We start from the raw sequence: 9,640 nt of genomic DNA on the forward strand, positions 1-9,640 counted from the left end.
CATACACATATATACATGCCTGTATTTAGGTCTCTATAAATTTCCCTTCCCTCTTCATTCTTTCCTCTATTTCCTTTTTAATTCCCCCTTGTCCCACCATCATATTCAGCCTTCATTTGGGTTTAGTAATTCCTCGCTGCCACATTGCCCTTGATTGAGCACCACTAGGCATCCTACAACCTGTTTGGGCCAGGTCTGGACCATGAAGCCACCTCCCTCAGCTCTCCTGAAAGATAGCTTGCTGCATTGTGAGGCCCCTTTCCCCAGACTCTCAAGGCCAGAGCTAGACTGTGGAGTCCCTGCCTCCATCTTCCAAGGAGCTTATATCTCCAGGCAGAGTGTGCAAAGTGCCTTCCCTCAGCATTACAGGAAGCAGGTCTGTGAAAAACAACATGATTTACTCATAGACCACATCCTAACTCAGATTCTGCAACTGCAGCACCAGAAGACCTTCCTTCCCCTTACAGTACATATGTCCTTGGCTTAAGCCCTGTATATGCCCCACTGCCTCATTGCCAGGCGTGATTTCCCTGACCTAATTTGTTGGGTCTTGAATCCCGCCCAGGCCCTCAAGGTTCCCCCATCCCTTTCTCTGCTCTCCCTTCCCTCCGTGAGTTCTTTCCCTGCCTCAATAAAATCTTTCTCAATTTCACATTCCTGGCTAAATTATATCTCTGTTCCACATCTCCATCTCCAACATCTTATATTGGTGCTGAAATCCGAGAGGAGTAAGAGATGTCTTGAAGAGCCCCTGCCTACCCTTGGGCAAGTGTGGGACCCCCTCCTCCATCTCCGCTTCCCTTGAACCTGGACCTCTCAGCTCCCATCTGCCACATCTACAAGTGAGTACCTAGCAGTCACTGCACCTTCTGACTGGACTAGAGTACAGAGTGTGTCTAAGCTTTTTCTTCCTGTTTATGTGTTTCGTGCTGGTAGTTCTGTGGTGCCTGTTCTTTACTCTAAAATATACTTCCTCCTTCTCTCTAGCAGTTCTGGGGTGCCTTCTCTCAGATGTTATCTAAGATCCACTCCCTCCTGAAAGAAGGTCTCCCACTGCCCTTCATTCAGCCAGCCACAAATCCAGGCCCCTCCCCCTCCCTAGATTCCCACTGTATCTTTCACTGTCACGGACCCAAGATCCCTGTCTTCCAGTTAAAGCTGCAGGTCTGTACCAGGGAACCTTCCTATTCTAGGGAGTCCAGGACTCTCCCACTGGGCCCCTACCTCTCACCAGGATGCCTCTCAGGGTTACTGGGCCACCTCATGACTGACATGTGTGGATGGGACCAAGAGACGTCCTTCTCCTCTGACCATACCTCCCGCAGTTTAAGACATAATGAGGAGCTCACTCTCTGAGTCTCCTAGGGACAATCCCTTGGGATATCTCCTGACCAATCTCACTGAGTTGGGCCTGGCTCCAGATATTTGCCCTAAGCACCAGGTCTTTTTCTGTAACCAAGTGTGGCCACAATCTCAATTGGACAATGAGTCGCACTGGCAAGGACTTTTGATTCCAACATTCTCTGCGACCTCGACAAGTTTTTTTCACCAGACTCAAAAATGGTCAGAGGTTCTATATGTTCAGGCCTTTTATTTTCTTCACTCCCATCCCTCTCTATGTATTGCCTGTCACTCTGCTCAAGTTCTCTTAACCAAACACTCTCTTAATCTGACCTCTGACAGTACTCCTACTTGTCTTTCTCTGAACCCCAACTCTTTGTCTGCACCCCCAGTAAGGCCTTCTCCATATTCTAGGTACCCTTTATCACCACTTCCCTCCACTCTCAGAGGCAACATCCGCAGCCTCCCCAAACCCGCAGTTGCCCGTTACCTTACTTAGGCTTACAACCTCACTTAACATGGTATTTAAACTAAAGGCTGAGGATGGCCCTCAAACCCCCATCCGTGACCTGGTAAACATGGAACTTAATGCCTGAGAGGAACAGGCTGAGGCAGCTTATGAATCCCAGCTGGAGGGAGGGTTCAGAAGACTTCAGGAAGCAGCAACTTCAACAATGACTCTGACCACCCACCGCCAGGACCTTTCTTCAAATGAAACCAGGAAGCACACTGAGCTAAGCATTGCCCACATCCCTGAACACCCACTAAAACTTGCCCAATGTGTGGTTAGCGGAGCCACTGGAAAATCAGCTGCCCCTCAGTGCCTAGCCACGGAAGGGCAGTCCCCCAAAACCTTGAATTGCCACCACCATCAACACTGCTGTAGAAGCCCACTCAAATACCTCAGTGACACCCTACAACCCCCTGATGAGCCTGGGGTTGTGATCAATGCAACAGGTAAGCCAGTTTCCTTTTTGGTGGATGCAAGAGAGCTGTCTTCTCAGTCCTCCCTTCTTTCTCAGCCCCAACTTCCCCTTTCCCGTCTTGGTTATGAAAATTGATGGTCATCCCTCCAGATCTTTAGTCACCCCACCTTTAATGATGTCTTTTCACCACCCCCCTTAACCCAGCTTGTCAGCATTTGTTTGCCTTTAAAAACAGTTCTAAGGCAAACACAGACCAACTCCTTTAACCTTTCTCTCCCTCCAAACCACACTTATCTTGTTCTGTTGCTGTCTGTTTAAGCCTATACTCCATCCCACCACTCAAAGTTTAACTCTAAATAAACACTAAGCCTAAAGAACCTCCATCCTCATGGACCTCTACAACCCCAAAAGAAAACACTGTACACCATCGTCCTGATGACTCCCAGAACAATCGAAGTCCTCGAAGACCCCAATTGGCATTATCTGACTTGGGTGAAATTAACCCCTAACCACACCATGACCATTACTCCACTCAGGTGGTGGGCCATACTGTGGTATTATAAAGAGACTTTTCCCCAGCTTTGTCCCCCCCCCCCCCCCCCCGCAAAAGGCCAAACATTAGGGACTTTTTGCCAGCATATAGGGGGAGGTCAGATGCTTAGAAACATCTTCCCTGAAGGCATTCAATTGACAGACAGGTAGGCCCTGCTCCCTGCTGTTAAGGAAAATAGGCTACTTCTCCCAAGAAGTTTGCAACCATTAGCTTGGTTCCTGTAGGTGGGGTTTACACCCTACTGATAATGGTTTCTATGGAGAATAGATCAAACCGGCTCAGTTACATCCAAAGTTAGGTTACCATTCTGAATCTAGGATCCTCTGATCTTGTCACATGCATACCCTCAATCCCTCCTTTTCCTATTGTGTATATATCCCTAGATTGGCCCCCTCTCATTGCTGTATAACCTATAGTGCAACCCCTTCCTGTGATGTATTTCTTTACCTTTAATTAGTGGGCTTGCACTCTCCGCCAAAGTTATATAGGCTTGGGTTAGCAATAAAGATATCTCTCAGCTCCTCCTTTTGCCTCTCCAAAGCTCCCCCCTCCTCTCCCATCCTCACTCCCCTGTTCCCTTTCCCCTTATCCTCCTTACCTTCCCCCTCTCTCCACGTGGACCACAAACGGGGCTGAGGTGAGCACTGCTACCATGATATGTGTCAGACTCCATTATTTCTATCTCTCTTCTATCTCTCATGCTTTCGACGACATATATATATAGATATCTATATCTATCTATCTATCTATCTATCTATCTATCTATCTATCTATCTATCTATCTTAACTGTATAATTGTGCCTATTGATCCAGTGATTAGTAGTGGGGGCTGGCACCCCTTCCAACCACACCATACCACCTTATGCTTTACTGAAACTTCTTCGACTTAATTTCTTACTCAATTCTGTTGCACCCAATCCCTCCCTAGTCTCAAACATGTAAATGTAGCAATTCACAGTTCAGGAAACAATCCCAGAACAAAGCCTGCTAACAGAATACACAAGGTATTATAAAAGCCAGACCAAAGTCATCACCACAGCTAGCAGACCAGTTAGTGAAAAAACACAACAGTCTTTTTAAGAGGGTGAAACTCATTCAGGAAGAAGCCCTTGTACCGAATGCCTCAGGAACACATAACTCTTCCTGTTTCCCTGGTGCCTCACTCCAACGTCTGCTGTTACCAGCAGCCCCTATGGACTCACTACCATCAGAAAATAATGTTAATAAGTGCCCAGCCCACTAACCAACATATTGCTCTTTTGTCCAGGCTACCAAGACAATACTAGCTTATCTCTGTGTTATAAGTCACCTACTCACCAAAAAAATAAACAACTCTTTTGTAAACATACCCAGAGCATAAACACCTCCCTTAACAGTTCTCTCCCTCTCCCCCTGCCCCCCCCCTCGCCCCAACGGCCAGGTAATTTCTTCTAGTACAACAGAACATTAACAAAATGTCTCGCACTGAATCTGAAGCTCCAGGAGAGGGACGTGTCTGATCAGAGCACATGGGAGCAAATGAAGGAGGTTGAAGAGATAGAGGAACACATCCTGGCACACCAAGCCTTGAGGATGATATTCCCACTCAGAACAGCCAACTCACAGAGAAGACCACATGGCCAGCCCCACTATGAGACATGACATCCCTCACTAACCCATAAGCCTACAGGGAACAACACTGGAGATACAGTGTGGGAATTATGCCCTATCTGATCCCACCACACCGAGGCAAAAGACTAAGGGCGTGTAACTGAACAGCAAGGGAACAGAGTAATGAAGTCCTTAGGGAATACCAAAAATAGACTTTGGGGCCCGGGCTTGGCGCCCTAATAGATTCGACTGGAAACATTCCTAAAGACCAGCAAACAGTCCTTGAGCTAACTACAATCTTTTCTTTCTTGTTGTGTTTTGTTTGTTTTTTGTCATTGGTTTGCTGTTGTTGTTGTTTTGTTGCCTGGTTTTGCTTTGTCTTGTTTTTGTGCATGTTATTATTTCCGCAGGTCTGTCTATATAAGATAGGCTGGATAAGCAATCTGGAGGAAAAAACAACAGGACTGACAGTTCTGGGGAGACATGGGAGAGGGGGCAGTGGGGGAAAAGGTAGTGGTGCTAGCAAACTCAGGAACAAGGGAACAACAAGTGATCCAAATCGGCAATGAGGAAGGTGTAGGAGGACTGGTACGGTGTAATCAAGGGTAATGTAGCCAAGAGGAATTACTGAAACCCAAATGAATACTGAGCACAATAGTGGAATAAGAGGAAAGTAAAAGGAAATAGAGGAAAGAGTTAGAAGGCAAAGAGCATTTATAGAGGTCGAAATAAAGGCATGTGCATATGCAAATATATTTAAATGAGAGGATGGAGAAATAGATCTATGTGCATATATTTATAGGTTTAGTAGTAAGGTAGCAGAAGGACATTGGGCCTCCACTCAAGTACTCCCTCAATGCAAGAATACTTTCTTCTATTAAATTGGCATTGTATGATGCTCACCTTCCTGACACAACCACTGAAGACAAAGAGGGTAAACAAACAAATGTGGGAAGAAAGCTGATAGTGCCCAGCTATCAAAAGATATAGCATCTGGGGTCTTAAAGGCTTGAAGGTAAACAAGTGGCCATCTAGCTCAGAAGCAACAAAGCCCACATGGAAGAAGCACACCAGCCTGCATGATCACGAGGTGCCAAATGGGGTCAGTTATTAGGCATCAAAGGACAAAAAAATCATATCTTTTTGTGCTCACCTCCCTGATATGATCGCCGAAGACAAATGGGTGCTTAAGCAAATGTGGTGAAGAAAGCTGATGGTGCCCGGCTATCGAAAGATATAGCATCTGGGGTCTTAAAGGCTTGAAGGTAAACAAGTGCCCATCTAGCACAGAAGCAACAAAGCCCACACAGAAAAAGCACACCAATCTGTGCAATCATGAGGTGTTGAAGGGATCAGTTATCAGGCCTCATCAGAACAAAAAATTCATATCATTGTGAATGAGGTGGGGGGAGTGTGGAGTGTGGAGTGGAGACCCAAAGTCCATTTGTAGGCAACTGGACATCCCCTTACAGCAGGGTTTCGGGGAGGAGATGAGCTAGTCAGGGTACAATGTAGCAACAATGAAACATACAACTTTCCTCTACTTCCTAAATGCTTCATCCTCACCCACTATCACAATCCCAATTCTATCTTACAAATCTGGCTAGACCAGAGGATCTACACTGGTACAGATAGGAACTGGAAATACAGGGACTCCAGGGCAGATGATATCTTCAAGACCAGTAGTGAGAGTGCTGGTATGGGAGGGTGGAGGAAGGGTGGGTCAGAAAGGGGAAACCAATTACAAGGATATACATGTAACCTCCTCCCTGGAGGGGAGGGGGTGGACAACAGAAAAGTGGGTGAAGGGAGACATTGGACAGTGCAAAATATGACAAAATAATAACTTATAAATTATCAAGGGTTCATGAGGAAGGGGGGAGCAGAGAGGGAGGGGGAAAAATGAGGGGCTGATGCCAGGGGCTTAAGTGGAGAGCAAATGTTTCGAGAATGATGAGGTTAATGAATGTACAAATGTGGTTTACACAATTGATGTATGTATGGATTGTGATAAGAGTTGTATGAGCCCCTAATAAAATGATTAAAACAAAACAAAATGTTTCAACACATATAGCCAGTTCCCTTGTCTTCCAGTTACTACAGTTCCACAGCTCATCATATATGGACAAACAAAATTTAAATGGGTTTGGATCTCACTCATTCAGCCTTGCCCTCAATCACAAAATACAGTATTTTTACCTGTGCTGATAGAACTCAGTTTTACTTCCTTTCTCTCATCAGCCAGTTTGTCTGGAGGAGCAATAGGACAAATTATCATTCAAGCTCAGACCTTTAATAACAAGATACAATTTATTATAAATTCCACTTATAACTTTCTCCTCTCTCTCCAAAAACAGTTAACAGCCTTAGCACAAGTCACCTTACGGAAGCCCTTGACTTGCTAACGGCAGAAAAGGAAAGAACATGCATGTTCTTTAATTAAAAACATCAGTGGGGCACTATTAGCTCTTCCTTGTGGTTTCAGAATCCTGTCATAGCTTAAATTTTACCCCTAGTCAGACCCCTGATAATAATCTGTTGACTATTACTTCTGGCTCTGTGAGTGTTTAGATTTGTGCAGGAACAAATAAGAGACATCTCCAACCTGACCGTCAACCAACTTTTACTTTACCCTTTTATTCTGCTGTCAACCAGTCTGGGTCCCAGACCTTCCAATTTTTTATCTCTCTCCTCGTCACTTGACCTCAGCAGGGAGTACTTAATGATAGACACAGAGCCCATTACCACTATTAAGAGTTTGGACTGTTTGGGCCCTGTCCGGACCATGCAGCCGCCTCCCTCAACTCTCCTAAAAGATAGTTTGCTGGACTGTGTGGCCCCTACCCGCTTGCCTCTCCAGACCAGAGCAGGACTGTGCAGTTCCTCCCTCCAGCATTCCAAGGAGCTTTATCTCTGGGCAGGGTGTATACAGCACCTTCCCTCAGTGTCCCAGGAAGCAGGTCTGTGAAAAACAACACGATTTAATCACAGAGAACATCCTGACTCAGACCCTGCAACTGCAGCACCAGAAGGTCTTCCTTCCCCTTGTCAGTACATATGTCCTTGGTTCAAGCCCTTTATATGTCCCACTGCCTCATTGCCAGGTGCGCTTTCCTTGACCTAACTTGTTGGGTCTCAGAACCTGCCCAGGGGGCTCAAGGTTCCCCCATCCCTTTCTCTGCTCTCCTTCCCTCCCAGGAGTTCTTTCCCTGCCTCAATAAAATTATTCTCAACTTCATGTTTCTGGCTAAATTCTATCTCTGTTCTGCATTTCCATCTCCCACTTCTCACGACCTCCCTTTCATTGATTTTAATTCACTTGTTGTTCCCTTGTCCCTGGGTTGGTTCCCCCCACCCCCTTCCTTTCTTCCACTTCCCCTTCTCCTGTATATCCCCCTGGAACCACTGGTCCTGTTCTTTTCATCTCTGAATTATTTATACTGCCTATCTTATCTAGATAGACATGCAGATACATTAATAAGTGTAAAAACCAGGCAAAGCCAAATAAAACAACAAAGAAGTCAAAACCAGCAAAACAATAACAACAGCAGAAAGCAAGAACAAAATAACAGTAACAAAAAGAAAGCCACCTGTCCTGTTCATTTCTTTAAAAATAATTTTACTCTCATTTTCTAAACCCATATTTGTCATTGAGCTAGATATGTTTGTTTCCGCCCCTCTTCCTAGTTAACCTTTCTTCATCAACTCCTCCTGAGTGTCTAACCTCCCTTTATTCCTTGAGTTTCCTCCTTTTTTTTTTTTTTTTGGTATGAGTTTCATTCTAACAGAGTGATACTAAGTCATGATATAGTGAAATGAAAAATAGTGAAATGAAAAAACAAAACACAAAAGCAATGGAGAGTAACACCTTCAAATTATTGAGGAACTGTCTAACACACACATTCCTATGGCACAGTGGTTAAAGTGATCAGCTGCCAATCTTTCAGGCAGCACACCAGACTTAACCTTCAATACCACCAGACTCTATTTCCTTACTGTCCAGACTATAGAAATATGGAAAGGAACATGATTGGGATACGTGCAAAGCTCTACAGTTAAGAAGAGTCATAGGCTTGATTCTGGAGTTTTGATTACCTGGCTATGTGGTGGTACAGGTATGATTCAGGATCATGTCACCTTGGTTTATAGCCAAAGGGTGGTTATTGTATTGTAATACAATACCAGGACTCCAATCTTAAATTTAAATTAGTCAACATCTTTTTTGATTGGCTAATTCCCAGGGGGCAAGTAGTTCTTTTGTTGAGCACCTTTCTGCATATCTACTTATTTTCTTTCTTTTTTATATCATTTTACTGGGGCCTTTTACAAATCTTATGACAACCCACCATTCAACTGTATTAGGCACACTGTACATATATTTTCATCAATATTTCCAAAAAATTTTCTTTCCACTTGAGCCCTTGGTATCAGCTCTTCTTTTTTTTCCCTCCCTCCCTGCTCCACTCTTCCTATCCACTTTCAATTACAGTCTTCCAGATGGCCAATTTTCCCTCCCTGGAACAGCCCCAGCCACACTGATGGTTTAATAGTCAACAAGCACTGGGGATTAGATTACAATTTAATGTGAAGAGAACAAAAATAATCACAAATGGATCAATAGATAACATTATGATAAATGGAGAAAAGATGGAAGTAGTCAATGACTTTCATTTTACACACACACACACACACACACACACACACACACATACATACACAAGTCCAGAGTCAGATGGCTTAACTGAGGAATTTTACCAAATAATCAGAGAAGGCTTATACCAATTCCATTCAAACGACTGCAGTATATAGAAAAGGATCGCAAACTCCTGAATTCATTTTATGAAATGAGTAAAACCCCGATACCAAATCCAGGGAATGACATCACCAGAATAGAAAGCAATAGACCAATATTCCTTATGAACACAGATGCAAAATGCTCACCAAAATTCTAGCCAATAAGATCCAATAAAAAATAACACATTAGGAGCAAGTGGGATCAATTCCTGGTATGATAGTCCAACAATAGAAAAATAATCAATAGAACCCACCATATAAATAAAACAACTATATGATCATATCAATTGATGCAGAAAAGGCATTTACAAAATCCAACATTGATTTCTGATGAAACATTCAACAAAATAGGAATAGAAGGGAATTTTTTCAACACAATAAAAGGTCATATACACAAAACCAACAGCCAACTCACTTGGTGGAGAGAAACTGAAAG

Source organism: Tenrec ecaudatus, chromosome 6 (assembly GCF_050624435.1).
Source record: "Tenrec ecaudatus isolate mTenEca1 chromosome 6, mTenEca1.hap1, whole genome shotgun sequence".
Taxonomy (NCBI): Eukaryota; Metazoa; Chordata; class Mammalia; order Afrosoricida; family Tenrecidae; genus Tenrec; species Tenrec ecaudatus.